The sequence below is a fragment of the Cyanistes caeruleus genome, chromosome 11 (assembly GCF_971803275.1).
Source record: "Cyanistes caeruleus chromosome 11, bCyaCae1.hap1.1, whole genome shotgun sequence".
NCBI classification, from domain to species: domain Eukaryota; kingdom Metazoa; phylum Chordata; class Aves; order Passeriformes; family Paridae; genus Cyanistes; species Cyanistes caeruleus.
In genome coordinates, this window is record NC_141711.1 from 1,225,146 (window position 1) to 1,238,707 (window position 13,562).

Here is a 13,562-nt window from a genome sequence, read left to right on the forward strand (position 1 = left end):
CTTGCTTTCTGCCTCTCTCCGCCCCCTTTCATAATCATATTTAAACCCTGCAACCCGAAAGAGCTCTCTCCAGCTCCATGTAAATTCACATTCCTGGGAGTTTTTCTTCCAGTTTGTGACAGTGTGATTTGCTGCACAACATCTGAAGCTCCACCATGTCACTTAATCCTTTCCTATTTCCATAAAGCACGAATCACAAGTGGGATTTGGTGGGTTAGAAAAGGACAAATCAAAACTAAAAGGAAACATTTCTCTTCTAATTGGAGAGGAAAGGGAGGAAAACAGTTCACCTGTGATAAAACCTGCTTTAATCAGCACTTATTCTTTAGAAGAACCTTCACTGTAACAGAGATAAATATGTTTAAAATCCTTCAAAATATGATACACTTTTTCTGTTCTTCATTTATCATTTTTGTATGAGAATGGATTGTCTTTACATTACACAGCCCCATCTGTTCAAACACAAAGTTGCCGTTAAATAAAACCCCGCGTTCAGGAATTCAGTGTTAATGGCAATATTATGAGTACAGGAAAGCTGTGCCTGCATTCCCAGCTCTCCAGGCTTTCCTCAGAGGACTGGTGCATTTCCTGTGCATCCAGACTTTGCTTTAAATAAAATAAATGTGCTATTTACCTACTGACAAAGCCAAGGGAAGGAATTGTTCCTGCCACCAGCCTGGCTGCTAAAAATAAAGGCAGAGAATTCTAATCTCAAGAGGCAGATAAAAGAAACAAGGAAATTATTCTGCATAACACAACAGCTTTTCCTTTCCCTTTCTAAGTTCCCCTCCACACTTTCTTTTCCTGGATTTTTGCAGTAGGAGGGGAAAAACCCCATTTAAATTTCCCTGCAATAGCAGGGATTGCAGCAATAACCCCTGACCCAGCAAAGCAAAACAAACAAAAGGAAAAAATCTCTGGATTTCAAGAAGTTTGCCTGAAAATCAGAAGGCACCTGAGGTGGAGGATGCTGCACAGCAGCTGTGGGGAGCAGGGCAGCACTGCCAGAGCCAAGGCTGCTTTCCTGGAAAAAGCCCAGGTCAGCTCACCTGGCCTGAGCAGTAACTAAAACACAGGATCCACATCTCCACAGGAAAATTTCATCATGCTCAGCCCCAGCACTGGGGAGGAAAAAAAATTGTCATTTCAGTAATTTATAAAATTAGAGGAGCAGAGATGAGATGTAAAGGAGTGAAGTAAAAAAAGAAAAAAAAAAAAGAAGACACGAACCCAATGTCATGGCAGTATGGGAAAAATAACCACTGTGAGGAGCAGGAAAACATGGGATAAAACATCTAATTATGGGCCCACTAAAGGCAGATTCCAGTTGTATGGATTTAAACTCTTCAGTTTGCTTGGGAAGGCCAGAATCCAAACAAAACAAAACTGTCCCTTCTGCCCCAGACTCGTGGGGGAGTTCGTGTCCCAACACTGTCCTGGCTGGAGCTGGGGCAGGCAACAGACCCCGAGCCCCGTGAAGCCAAGGGGGGAGAAATGCTTGTAAGGTCATGTAAGATCCCCCAAAGTCCTCTCACATCCTCTCCTTGCAGCCCACCGTCCCTCTGAGCGCTCCCCAGAGCAATCCCAGCTCTGCTCTAAGCTAATCCTCACTGCAAGCCTGGACAGGGCTCAGTTCTGCTCCTCCTGGGTGCTGGCCCAAAGCAGCTCCAGCACCCTGTGCTCCTGCAGGAAACTCCCCCATTGCCAACCTCTGGAATGAGCAGTGGGAAACGAGACCCCCAGGAGAGCCAGGCAGAGCTGCTGCTGTGAAAGGAGCTGTTTGCTGCCGAGCTGTGCTCCAAATCCATCCCTGCAAGACACAAGTCCCAATTCCCTGGCAGTCCAGGCTGACCTCTGCCACCCCCTCCGCACGCAGAGATGGCTCTGCAGGGAGGACATGGCCCTGCTGCTTAAGCAGCTCTTCCTCAGGTGGACTCTTCCATCTCAATTCCTGTTTAAACTGCATTTCCCAGTGCCCTGCAGTGAGCCAGGGGCCTTTGGAAACCTCCCATTGATCCCGGCTGGGGTACGAGGGAAGCGTGGAGCCGTGCTTACGAGCCCTGTTGTTATGGCAGAGGAAAAGTGGTGCCTGCAGCAACTCCTGTGAAGGATCCAGCATTGCCTGGGACAGAGAATTAAGCACAACTCCCGGCTCAGTTCCCTGGAGGGAGCAACCACTGTCCCAGCCCATTAGGCACGGAAAACACGGGAGGAAGCTTTACACTTCGTGTCCTTCTCCCAGTCATCAGCTCAGCTTTTTTAACCCTCTTTCTCCACTTATAAAAGATAAAATCAAGAGAGTCAGGATCCAAAGGAGAGTTAACGTGGGTGAAAACAACGACAGAGCCTCTTGTTCCCTGCCAGCAGCCCCTGCCCGGCGCGGACCCGGCTCCTCCGGGCCACGTGTGCCACAGCAGCTCCCAGAGATTCGGGAAAAGGTGATGAGTCAGTTCCTCTATCTTGATCAAATTCAGCTGGAACTGCAACAGCAGCAGAATGCACTTTTATCTCCAAGAGGGGGAGAGAAATAGAGGGCACAGTTTAGACACAAAGGACAGACCCAGCACATTCCCAAACCTGAGATTCTCATTATAAGGCACGAGGAAAGAAAACCAGTGACAAATGTGCTCTGCTGCGAGGCAGATAATGGGAAAGGTAAAGAAAATGTACATTATGCACAGGACATTAGGATTCTTTACAGCACAAAGTTTGCAGTGTTTCAGTTTAAAAAAGAGGAGACAATTCCTGATGAAAGGCTCCCGACGCCGCGAGCAGCTGACGGTGAGCACGCTCCACACTTCCAACTGGATAAAATACAATGGGAACGGAGGAGAAAAGTGGATTAGACCGTGAAATATAAGTATGACACTATTAAAGAATATTATGATACTTCACAGTGTAGAAAGAATAAAAAGTGGAATCACTGGGCTGTGAAGTTCTTCTTTCCTCAGATAAATTCCGAGCGCGGCGTTACCTGACAGAGGCAGAGGGAAGCTCTTGCTTCAATAGTTTTTCTAATTTGTTCAATTCCTTAAAACACACTGGGAAGCAGAAGAGCTCTGACTGAAATCTCTGGAGGCTGAGGGGAGTCTCAGTGGGGTAAAGGCTGCTGCTGGTGGTCCCCAGCCAGGCACGGGCACCCGCAGGAGCTGTGGGGGATCAGCTGCTTCCAGAATTTGGGATTAAAGGAGAGGGAGATTCCACAAATCCAATAAACACCAAGAGCCCCCAGCAAGAGCCTGAGCTGTTCCCACAGCTCGGGAAATGGGTGCACTGTGCTGGACAAAAAGGATAAATAGCAATACCCCACCTACAACAGAGCCTGGCTGTGGGAATCCCAAAGGCTCAGCAAATTTGGGATATTTCTGAAAGAATTCCCAATCCCAGCGATGTCTGAAGGTGTTTGGGGCCCTGGGAGTCACCTGGAATGAGCCACTCACACAATAAAAGCCTTGTTTTGGCCTGCAGCGTTGGAAAATGACTCCATTTGATCTTGAGGGATATTTGTCCCCCCTCAGCGTTCATCTCTCCTGTTTTAAAGGCATCCCAGAAAATGTTTTCTGAGAAGTTGTAAGAATTTGTTTTATCCACAGAGTGTTTCACCCTGTGAAGGGAATGCAGAGCTGCCAGGCCCCACTGCTGCCTGTTGGTGATGCTGGGCACCCTTCACCACACTGCACAACAGCCAGCAACAATCTGCCTCAGCTGGGCAAAAAAAAACCTTGTTTATATAAAAATCACCTTAAAGGCAGCCCCACATGTGATCCTACAGCTGCCAGGCTGCAGTTCAAGCACTTTGCCAGGAAAATGTGCTTGGGAAAGAAGCAAGGCCATGTATTGAAATGGAAATTTAGGTTATAAACCTTAGAGAAATAGATCAAAAAGTTTAAAAATATATATTTTATATCCACTCACCTGAAAAAAAATACCAGTATATAAAGAAATAAATGAAATATTTCACTTTCTAACAGCTTTACAAAAGTATTTGAAGCTCCCAGCTAAAATAAAACAAAATAAACTCATAGCAGGCAGCAAAGGACTGGAATAGTTCAGACTGAAGGGATCTAAACAAGATAAATAGGAGGCAGAAGGGAATGACACAGCAGCTCATTAGGAATGGTTCACAGAACAATCTTATCAGTGAAAACGTTTTCCCCCTTCGTTTTAAGAAAGCATTCATTTAATAGGAAAATTAATTCTGAGCCTTGACTAAATGAAGCCTGGAGCCTTTCAGCAGGGATGGAAGGAACTTGTTGGGTGTTTGATTTCCAATTTATGCCCCAGACAAGTCTGCAAGTAACAGAAGTTTGGTTCAAGTTAAAAATCCAATCTTTAATTATTTCCCTGGTGGGAGCTGTGGGCACCTGATGCACCCTGCTGCTGCCCTGGGGAAAAAGGAATCATCATTCCAGGGAGCTGGGAATTAACAGCTTTAATGGCACTGCTGGCATTTCCCACCATGAAGGTGGAACTCCAGAGCTGGTTCTGAGCTGGACTCAGAGCTCCTGGTGGGTCCCTTCCATTCAGACCCTGTGAAAGGCCTTGATTGGTTTTGTTTGCTCTGAATAAAATCTGGGATTTGGCACTCTGGCGTTTTTGGGTACCGAAGCATTTATTTTTTTAACAATCTATCATCTAATTTTTACTCTCTTTTTGGAGCTGAAATACTTGCACCCACTTGAAATTGCAAACTCCAACATTTCATTTTCCTTTTTAAACAGGGGCTCTGGCGGGAGCGATGGCAGAGATTCCAGGGCGTTTTCATTTAGATAAGCTGCCCGTGGCCAGAGAGGTTATTTACCTTATCCCCTCCATCTCTGGGCCTCACTCTGCAGCTGGGGCAGCTCCTTGGGAGCATCAGCAAGTCTAAATCTCGTGTTGCCAGGGCAGGGGGAGCAGGGGGGAATTCTCTGCCGTGTCAGACCCTTCAGACATTAATGATTCCATAACCATTAGGCTCTGCAGGGCATTAATCACAGCAGATCCTGCAGCAGGTCCTGTCTCCCTCTCCCACAGAACCTGTGAGGGGCTGCACAAAACCCCAGGGAATTACAAATTCTAAATTAAACATATTCCTCTTTTCTCACAAAAGTTGTTCATTCCTTTTTAATCCTGAACTGCTTGAACAATAATATTTCCCCAACCTCTTTCCTCCAGTGAGAGCTGCAGAGATACAAACACAGCGGCATTTGATCCAGAATTCATTACCCTGATAGGAAAGGGTAAAGTGGCTCAGTCACTGCACTTTCTGATAAGCCAGAGGAGCCAGAATCTCTGTTATTAGCATGAAAACAAAGCCTGATCCGTTAATTGCACTAATTCTCCATTTAGGACTCACTGCAGGAGCAGTGATCAAACCTGAGCCCTGTGTCTGCACTGAGGGAAACGCTTCACGTGATAATGAACTTTAAAATTATCCCTTTCTCCTGAATAATGAAAATAAACTTATAAATGAGGGATGTTTCTAGTCCCTGGTGGGAAAACTGAGGAACAAAGCACTTGTGGCTGTTCCTGCAGGCAGGATGGGGGTGCTGGCACTGCCTTGTTGGGTTTGGGTCTTGGGGCCCAAACATTCTCCAAAATAATTCCAAACCTGTGCAGCTGCCTGGGAGTGACACCTTCCCTGGATCCTGGAGCCAAACCTCAGCCCCTGCACCGGGAACGGCTGCAGATCCTGCATCCTCCTTGCAGCAAAACAGGAAAGGAAAACACACAAAGGAGGTGCCAAAAAGCTCAACCACCTGCAGTTTTTGATTTTATAGAATCACAGAATCCCAGAATGGTTTGGGTTGGAAGGACCTTGAAGCTCATCCAGTGCCTCACCCACGGGCAGGGACACCTTCACCATCCCAGGTGGCTCCAAGCCCCGTCCAACCTGGCCTCCAACACTTCCAGGGATGCAGGTGCTGGAAACTTCCACCATTTCCTTTCTGCTGCAGCAATTTAGTTCTGCTTCTAAAACCTCTCTCTGTTTTCCAGCCCAAAGACGGAATGAACAAACCCAGGCCAGGAAAAGCTCCTGGGAGGCTCTGGCTGGCTCCTGCTCCTCGCAGGGATCCTGCTGGGTCTCAGCAGCGCTGGGGATGCTGGCAGCAGGCACAGGACACCTGGAATCCATCCCAGCTGCCAGGGGAACATCCAACACCGCAGCACGGAGGGGATGCAGGGCTCAGGAGCGTGAGGATCCCACTGAAGGACCAGCAGGAGCTGGGATGTGCTCAGAGCTCAGAGGAACCAGGGCTGCCCCAGTGAAGCACCAGCCTGGGGAAGAGCAAAGCCGTTCTAGAAACTCCGCTAAAACGAGCCCAAATCCGTCCTGGGTGCGCTGCCAATTTCTCCTTGAGCGTTCCTGCTTTGTACAAAGGGAAATAAGAGCAAAATCTGGCCCCCAAATTGCCAACAGCTCTCTGAATGCTAATTTAGGCTTTTCAGATATCCAAGTACACACAAAAGCACAGCTCAGGTTTGAAAAACAACCAGAATTGGCTTTAAAATGTCTGCACTCCCTTTTCTCAGTGTTCCCCAGGCAGGGCACAGCTCCTCCCCATGGCCAAGGCTGCAGCCCAGAGGAAAAACTGGATTTTACCTGTGCTGGAAGCAGAGCTCCCACCCTGCAGCTCCATCCTGCTCTTCTCCATCCAGAATCTCCTCAGGTGTGGGCAGAGCTTCCCTGGGAAGCAGCTCCAGGCTTCAGGAGGAGTTTGTACATCCTGGAGAAGGCTTTTTCTGAGTTATCCCAGCACGGCTGATGGAGCCCCAACATCCACTGCAATATTCCCAGAGCTGCAGTGACCAAGGGAAAACCAGCAGGCTGCAAAGTTTCTTTTACAGACTTCTAATTGTTTTTATTATTTCCATGTACATCCCTTAGCACTTTCTAGCAGCAGTTATTTTAATTAAGCTTCCCAACGTCAGGATTTTCACTCAATTCAATTGTTTCACTGAACCAGTGCCAGCTCTTGTTTCTATAAAATTGATGAGCACCTCTTTGAGATTTGTACACCAGGCACAAGCTGTGCAGCTGCCTTAGGATTGTCAGTCCAGACACAAATATTCACATTGTGGCAACAAAAATACCCAGGAATTTTATTGTATTTGATTTTGTTGTATTTGATTTTATTGTATTTGATTTTATTGTATTTTATTATACAGGGTAATAACCCGTAGACTATTAACCAGCAATTAACCAGCAATTAATTACTTTAAAACATATTCAGCTGGCCACTTGAGAAGGGTTGGTTATTTGTGGTTTTTTTCCCAGTCCTGTCCCACTGAGTTTTAGCCAAAAGTCACATTTCTGTCCCAGCCAGCCCTGCCTGGACAGAGAGAACCTCTCCCACCTTATTTTGTGCTCTGGGTGGCAGAGGCTGCTCCTCCTGAGGAAGGAGGGAACACTTACTCGACCATTAAGATAAATTTTAGATAAATTTATTAAATTTTATAATTTAAATCTATAAATTAATTACAATTTTATAATAAATAAATATAAATAAATAAATAAATAAAAATATTTAAATTTATAAATACATTTATCATTTAGATAAATTTATTTAATCTTAAATTCAGATAAGTTTTATCCTCCCTTTTGGAGGTTCTGAACATGTGTATGACGCACATTAACAAATATCTCACATTTTATCACAACAGCTTCCCTTTCCCTGCTTATTTCACATTTCATTCTCTTCAGTGAGTCAAATGGGGACAGAATATTCCATCCCTGGGAGGGAGCAAATGTCCCATCGAGCAAAACAGACACTTCTGGATGAACTTGTGCTCTCCAGACCTGCACAGATAAATGAACCACTGGGAAATTCAGGTTATCAAGTAATTCTCATGAACATGATAGGCTAGAAATGGAAAATATGAAAGGAAAATTATCTCCAAGTATTTCAAAGTGACTGCAGAAATAAACTGGCTTTTTAAAATTGTAAGATACACAATGATATTTCTATTTAAATTCTGATTTTAATGTTTGTTTATTAACAACAAGCATTAAAACTTCCACACCCTCACCTTGTCTCCCTTTTTAAAACAATGTAAAACAGGGTTTTCCAAAGAATTTACACAAAATATTAGAAGCAGGAAGATGGGAAAGGTGCTCACAGTTCCTTTTCCAGTAAGTTTTCTCTCTGTAGCATCCTGTGATCAAAATAAGAACCACAGTGGCACCTTCCAGACTGCAGAGAAATCATTGCACTGACAGATTTGCAGGATCCCATTATCAGGACTTATCAAATATCTGCATTTTTATTGGAAAATAGGAAATTGCTGTTGAAAATGAGGGAGAAAAACCGGAATGGAAGGCATTTTCCCCGTGTAAAATTCAGGTTAAATTATAGCAGGTACATTTATTTCACTCTTTAGGAATGCAGACAAACAGCTCAGGCTCCTGGTGCAAGGCATGATTAAAGTCTGGCCATCGAGGACAGGGTTTTCCTGCTTTTTGTGGAGCAGGGAGGGAATTAAGGCACATTTGGTCTCACCTGAGCTGGGAATAGCTCCATGAGTTAATGGCTCTTGCTCTGAGCCAAGGGATTAGAGCTCCTCTGCTCTGCCAGATCAAAAACCGTGCTCAGTGCAGCAAATTTGTGATAGCCCCCACTCCCTCTGGGACTCTCCAGTGAAAGCTCTCCCTTCCCTCGTTCCTTCACAATTCCTGACTCTTTTATCCCATTCTCCCAGGTGTTTTCTGGCAGGGGCTGCACCTCACCCCTCCCTGCTGCTCCTGTTTGAGTCCAGGGGAGCTTTGAGCCATGAAAATCGGGCTTGTGAAGCTTTTAGGAACCAGCAGGTTCCTAATCATCCAGGAATGATTCCCCATTGTGATTCCCAAAGGGAATCTGAGTTTTCCACAGCTTTTTTAGTGTCCTGATTGCAGGGTACCACAGCCAGCAGCAGCAGCACTGATCTGGGGATGTTTGAAGCTAAACTCTGTTGATGACTGGTGGTTGTTGGTGAGCCCTCCTCCTCCTCCTCCTCCTCCTCCTCCTCCTCCTCCTCCTCCTCCTCCTCCCCTGGCTGTCCTGAGCCTCCCATGAGTGTCCTGAGGGATCTGCCACCATCACCTGGGCACGTTTCACTCCGAGGGAGGTGTCCCTGCCAGGGAAGGGTGGGATGCAATCAGCTTGAAGGTCCCAACCCAACCCATTCCATTCCAGCAGAGTTTGATTCTACAGATTGCAAACATGGTGACAAAAACCAGAAATGAGCCTCTTCCAAAAATAACAGAGAGCTGGGAGAACACCCCCCAGGCTCTCCTGACCCCTCCTTGCCCCTTGCCCAGGGCAGCAGAGCTCCTGGTGGTGGCAGGGGAGCAGGAGGATCCTCCTGAACTCTGAACCCCCATCCTGCAGCTCCTGGGCAGCCAGAGGGGAGCTGTAAATTCTCTCTTTGGGTCACTTGGCAGAACTAATCTCTTTTAATCTGCTCTCTTTGTGGCACCTCTTTGGGAGGCAAAACTGTGATTTATGGACTGTCAGCAAAGTCCACAAGGCCAATATCTTCCTCCAGGAGTTCCCTTCCCCCAGCAGTGTTGAGTGGCCAGGGAGGGGATTTAAAGGCAGATTTCACTGGCTGGGGCCTCAGAGCTGCACAGTGTTCCATCAGCAGCAGCCTGCTAAAGCAATCAAAACCTCCACGTGTTCTGCAAATTAATAAAAAATTAGGGCACTGCTTTGTTGGAGTGATTTCCCTGTAAGGAAAGTGGAGCATGGCGTGGAAAAGCACAGCTGGGAGCTGTGGGGAGCTGTTTGTGCACCAGTGGCCCCGTGGCAGGCCCAGGGAGCTGAAGTGAAGAATCACTTCATTCTTTATCAAAGGGATTGGGGCAGTCCCATGTGAGCTGGGCTCTCCCCCAGTGCAGGCTGAGAGACAGAGCCACGGTCCCAGGGCTGTGCCACCAACACCCAACAGCTCCCACTCCACTCATCCCCTCCCCAGGGAAGAGCTGTGTGCTTTCTGTGGAGCTGTTACATTTAGAGGCTGAAAAGAGAAGAGGCCCTTGAAGATTCAGAGGATAAAAATAATTACCTTTGATTCTGAAAATCAATATCTTTTTTTAACCAATCTGGCAAGGCGGCATCCAACTAATTAGTGAAGGGAAAAATTATTTATATAAGATTAGTACTTAAATGTCTCCAATAAGATATTCATTGGCACAATATTGAGGGGGCAATTGTGAAGTATTAACTGATTTAGCACAAACAGATCGAAAAAACAACAGCTATTCTGGCTTGAAGGGAGTCAGTGAGAGGAGAAAGACTTTTTACAAGAGCATGGAGTGACAGGACACGGGGGAACTCCTCCAGTGACAGGAGGCAGGGGTAGACGGGATATTGGGAAGGAATTCCTGGCTTTGGGGGTGGGAGCCCCTGGCACAGGTGCCCAGAGCAGCTGGGGCTGCCTCTGGATCCCTGGCAGTGCCCAAGGCCAGGCTGGACATTGGGGCTGGAGCAGCTGGGACAGTGGGAGGTGTCCCTGCCATGGCTGGGGGGCACTGGGGGGGCTTTAAGGTCCTTCCAGCCCAAATCATTCCACGATTGTGTGATTTTACCAAAACCAAGTCACAACCAGACCAAGGGATTGACTGGGGGTCACACTGACCACCTGCAGCAGAGGCAAAACCAGCACCAACTTTTCCAGGCCAATTCAGTCATTAACCAGCAGCTCATCCTTCCTCTCCGATTCCCTGAGCCATTCTTTCAGAATCCCAGGACACAGGCTGGAATTTCAATGCAGTTGCACACCGTGTTCAGCATCTCATCCCAAAGGATTCCATCACCCTAATCTGAGGAAAGCCATTCACAGGCACACGAGCATCTGCAGAACTGCTCCCTGGCTGAGAAATATTTCTAAACATGCCCCCTGCGAGGGGAGAAGCATCTGCCCCCCTCTTTTCTCCTACATGTGTATTTTGCATCTGTAAACCATAAACATATGATAAAAGCACTGCAAACCTCGGTGGAGCTCGGAGGCAAAACCGATCTGTTTTGCTCTGCCAGTTTGAAAATGGTTTTCTTGATGAAACTCATGAGTCTGCTGGAGACTGAGACACAGATGGATGAGCTGAGCATATGATAAACCTGCTGCATGAGTTTGTAGTTAATTGCCCATCATCTTTTTTGTCTCCCCATAAAACATTTCACGCCCACCTTGCACAGTAAAGGTAACCCGTGTGTCATAAACCATTTGTCTCCTGAGCTTTCCCTGCTGCACTCCCCGAGCTCTGGTGGTGAGAGAGCCGTGGAGACAAGACAAATCTGCTGAACCCTTTTACAGATGAAGCACTCTGCATCTTTTATCAAATGATCTCCATTCTTTAATGAGAAGAAACACCTCCCAGAGTCATTTGCATGCTAATATCTTTATTTCTAAAACAATAAGCAGGCTGGGACTCTTTGAGGCACCAGTCAGCACAGACACTGCATTTCCACGAGCCAAGGGTGGAGAGAGGCCAAGAAACCAAATTTCTTCCTCTGGGCACAGAGGGGACTTGGGGCTGGGCACAAAGAGGGGCAGAGGGGTCCAGACAAGAATCACTCCATTCCCTGGGTGGGGACCCACCACTGCTGGCCTGTGCAGAGCCAGGAGCTGGGCTTGGTGATCTCTGGGAGTTCCTCAGGATATTCATAGAATCTCACACTGGTCTGGGGTAGAAGGGACATTAAAGATCATTTGTGCCCCCCAGCCATGGCAGGGACACCTCCCACTGTCCCAGGTGCTCCAGCCCCAATGTCCAGCCTGGCCTTGGGCACTGCCAGGGATCCAGGGGCAGCCACAGCTGCTCTGGGCACCTCTGCCAGGGCCTGCCCACCCTCACAGCCAAGAATTCCTTCCTAACATTCCATCTAAACCTACTACTTCCAGCTTTAAACCATTTCCCCTTTCCTATCACTCTACACTTTCACAAGAAGTCCCTTCTCCATTTTTCCTGGATTTCTCCATTCTCGAGCCCTATTTTCCATCCTGCCCTGCCCTCAGAGCTGCTGTTGGGAGAGCAGCAGTGCAGGAGCAGGGTGCCAGGCAGGTGGAGCTGGCACTGCAGGAGCCCCAGGGCTCCTCACACCTGCGGGTCACCAGGACGTTCCTCTCTCCCTCCTCTTCTCTTTTCCCTGGGGCACAAAAGCTTGCAGGAGCAGGTCATTCCAGGGCAGCACTGAGAAAGACACTGCCAGCCACCACAGCTCTAGGCCTGCCCTCAAAAACTCTCCTGGTGATTTTCCCGGATGCCAGAGCAGAGGCTGCTCCTCCCTGCCAGGAGGAAACCGGTGTCACCCTGCCCTGGTGTTGGGACTTTGCTGTCCCTGCCCATCTGAGCTGAGTGATTCTGCTGGGCAGCACTCACTCAGCAAAGGGAAAAGGGGAAGAGAAAACTCTTCCTTGCACTGAGTCAATTTGAAGCAAATGGAAGCCCTTTTTCCATCAGAGCAGGGCTGGCAAAGAGCCCCTCTGGACAGCCCCAGACCCCCCCAGCAGGACAGAACTTCCCAGGAAACTTTTCCTCAGCACTGGAAGCCTGGAGAAGGAAGGAGCAAAGCCCAGTGGGCAGTTAAAGGAGTCAGCCCCACTTTCCCTGGCGTGCTTTCCAGTTCATGGCCCTGATTTACAGGATTTAATCTCCAGCAAAGAGATGTTCCCTGCCCGGAGCAGGGAGAGCAGAGGAGCTGCCAGCACAGGGCTCCGTGCTCCTGAGAAGCTGCTGGGAACAAGGAGAACTCTGCTCAACACCTCATTTTGGAATTTGCTGAATACCAGCAGAAATGGCTCAGGGCAGAGGAACAAACTCTTCCAACATCACCGTGCAGCCTCTGCTGAGGCATTAACAACAACACAGATAACAGAAGTGGGACCTGAGTTATTATATGGGGTCCTATATTTATAATATTGATTATATTTTGTTATACTGGCAGCTCTCCAGAGGGAATCACACAAAGCCTTCACCTTGCTAATGAAGCTGGTATTTTTAATATCTGGTTTTGGTTATGTGTTTATGGGTTTGTGTCCTTACATCTCTCAGTACATTAAAACTGCATGTTTGCACTGCCCATTTGAAATTTCACCTCTTTTTTTAGGCTGACATATAGTTTTACTCTAATGAAAATAGAAAAGAATATTATACAAAGGTAAAAATTATATTTATCTAAGACTATGACTGTTATAAGCACTTGACAAGTGATGGAAATGATTAAAACCACTCCTGTCCTGATAAAAGGTCAAGAATCAAAATAATCTTGTTAGCAAGGAATTAGAAAGCCTCTCCCTCTGTCAGGTTTCTGTGGAAGTGCTTCAGAGATGCCCATTTTTCCCCATGGACTTGAGAAGAGCCATTCCACACGCTCTGTTTTTCTTTCTGACTGCATTAAAACAAGCACTCAATGGAGGGACTTTCTCCCCATCCCTTTCAAAAGGCTGCCACCATATGGGGGATCGGTTTTAATACAAGGCTGGCTTTGGGGTTGTGCAGGTAGAGCTTGCTGGAGGGACAGCACTGGGAATTGTGACACAGAAACAGCTCTGGCCCACAAAGGGCTGGAATTACCTTCCTTTAAAAACCTGCACTTGGT

General features: G+C 47.2%; 1 long non-coding RNA gene across 2 annotated transcripts; it reads right to left on the reverse strand.

Annotated features, from left to right (window-relative positions):
- Positions 1 to 291: 291 nt before the first annotated feature.
- On the reverse strand, positions 292 to 8,691 carry LOC147650934 (uncharacterized). 2 transcript variants are annotated; one of them, XR_015274932.1, is made up of 3 exons: positions 8,484 to 8,691; positions 6,587 to 6,710; positions 292 to 6,349 (listed from the first exon to the last, which is right to left on the reverse strand). It is a non-coding gene; the product is annotated as an uncharacterized LOC147650934 (long non-coding RNA). The 2 variants fall into 2 exon arrangements; XR_015274933.1 differs by having other exon boundaries at positions 6,587 to 6,766; positions 8,484 to 8,639.
- Between the last annotated feature and the right edge of the window lie 4,871 nt (positions 8,692 to 13,562).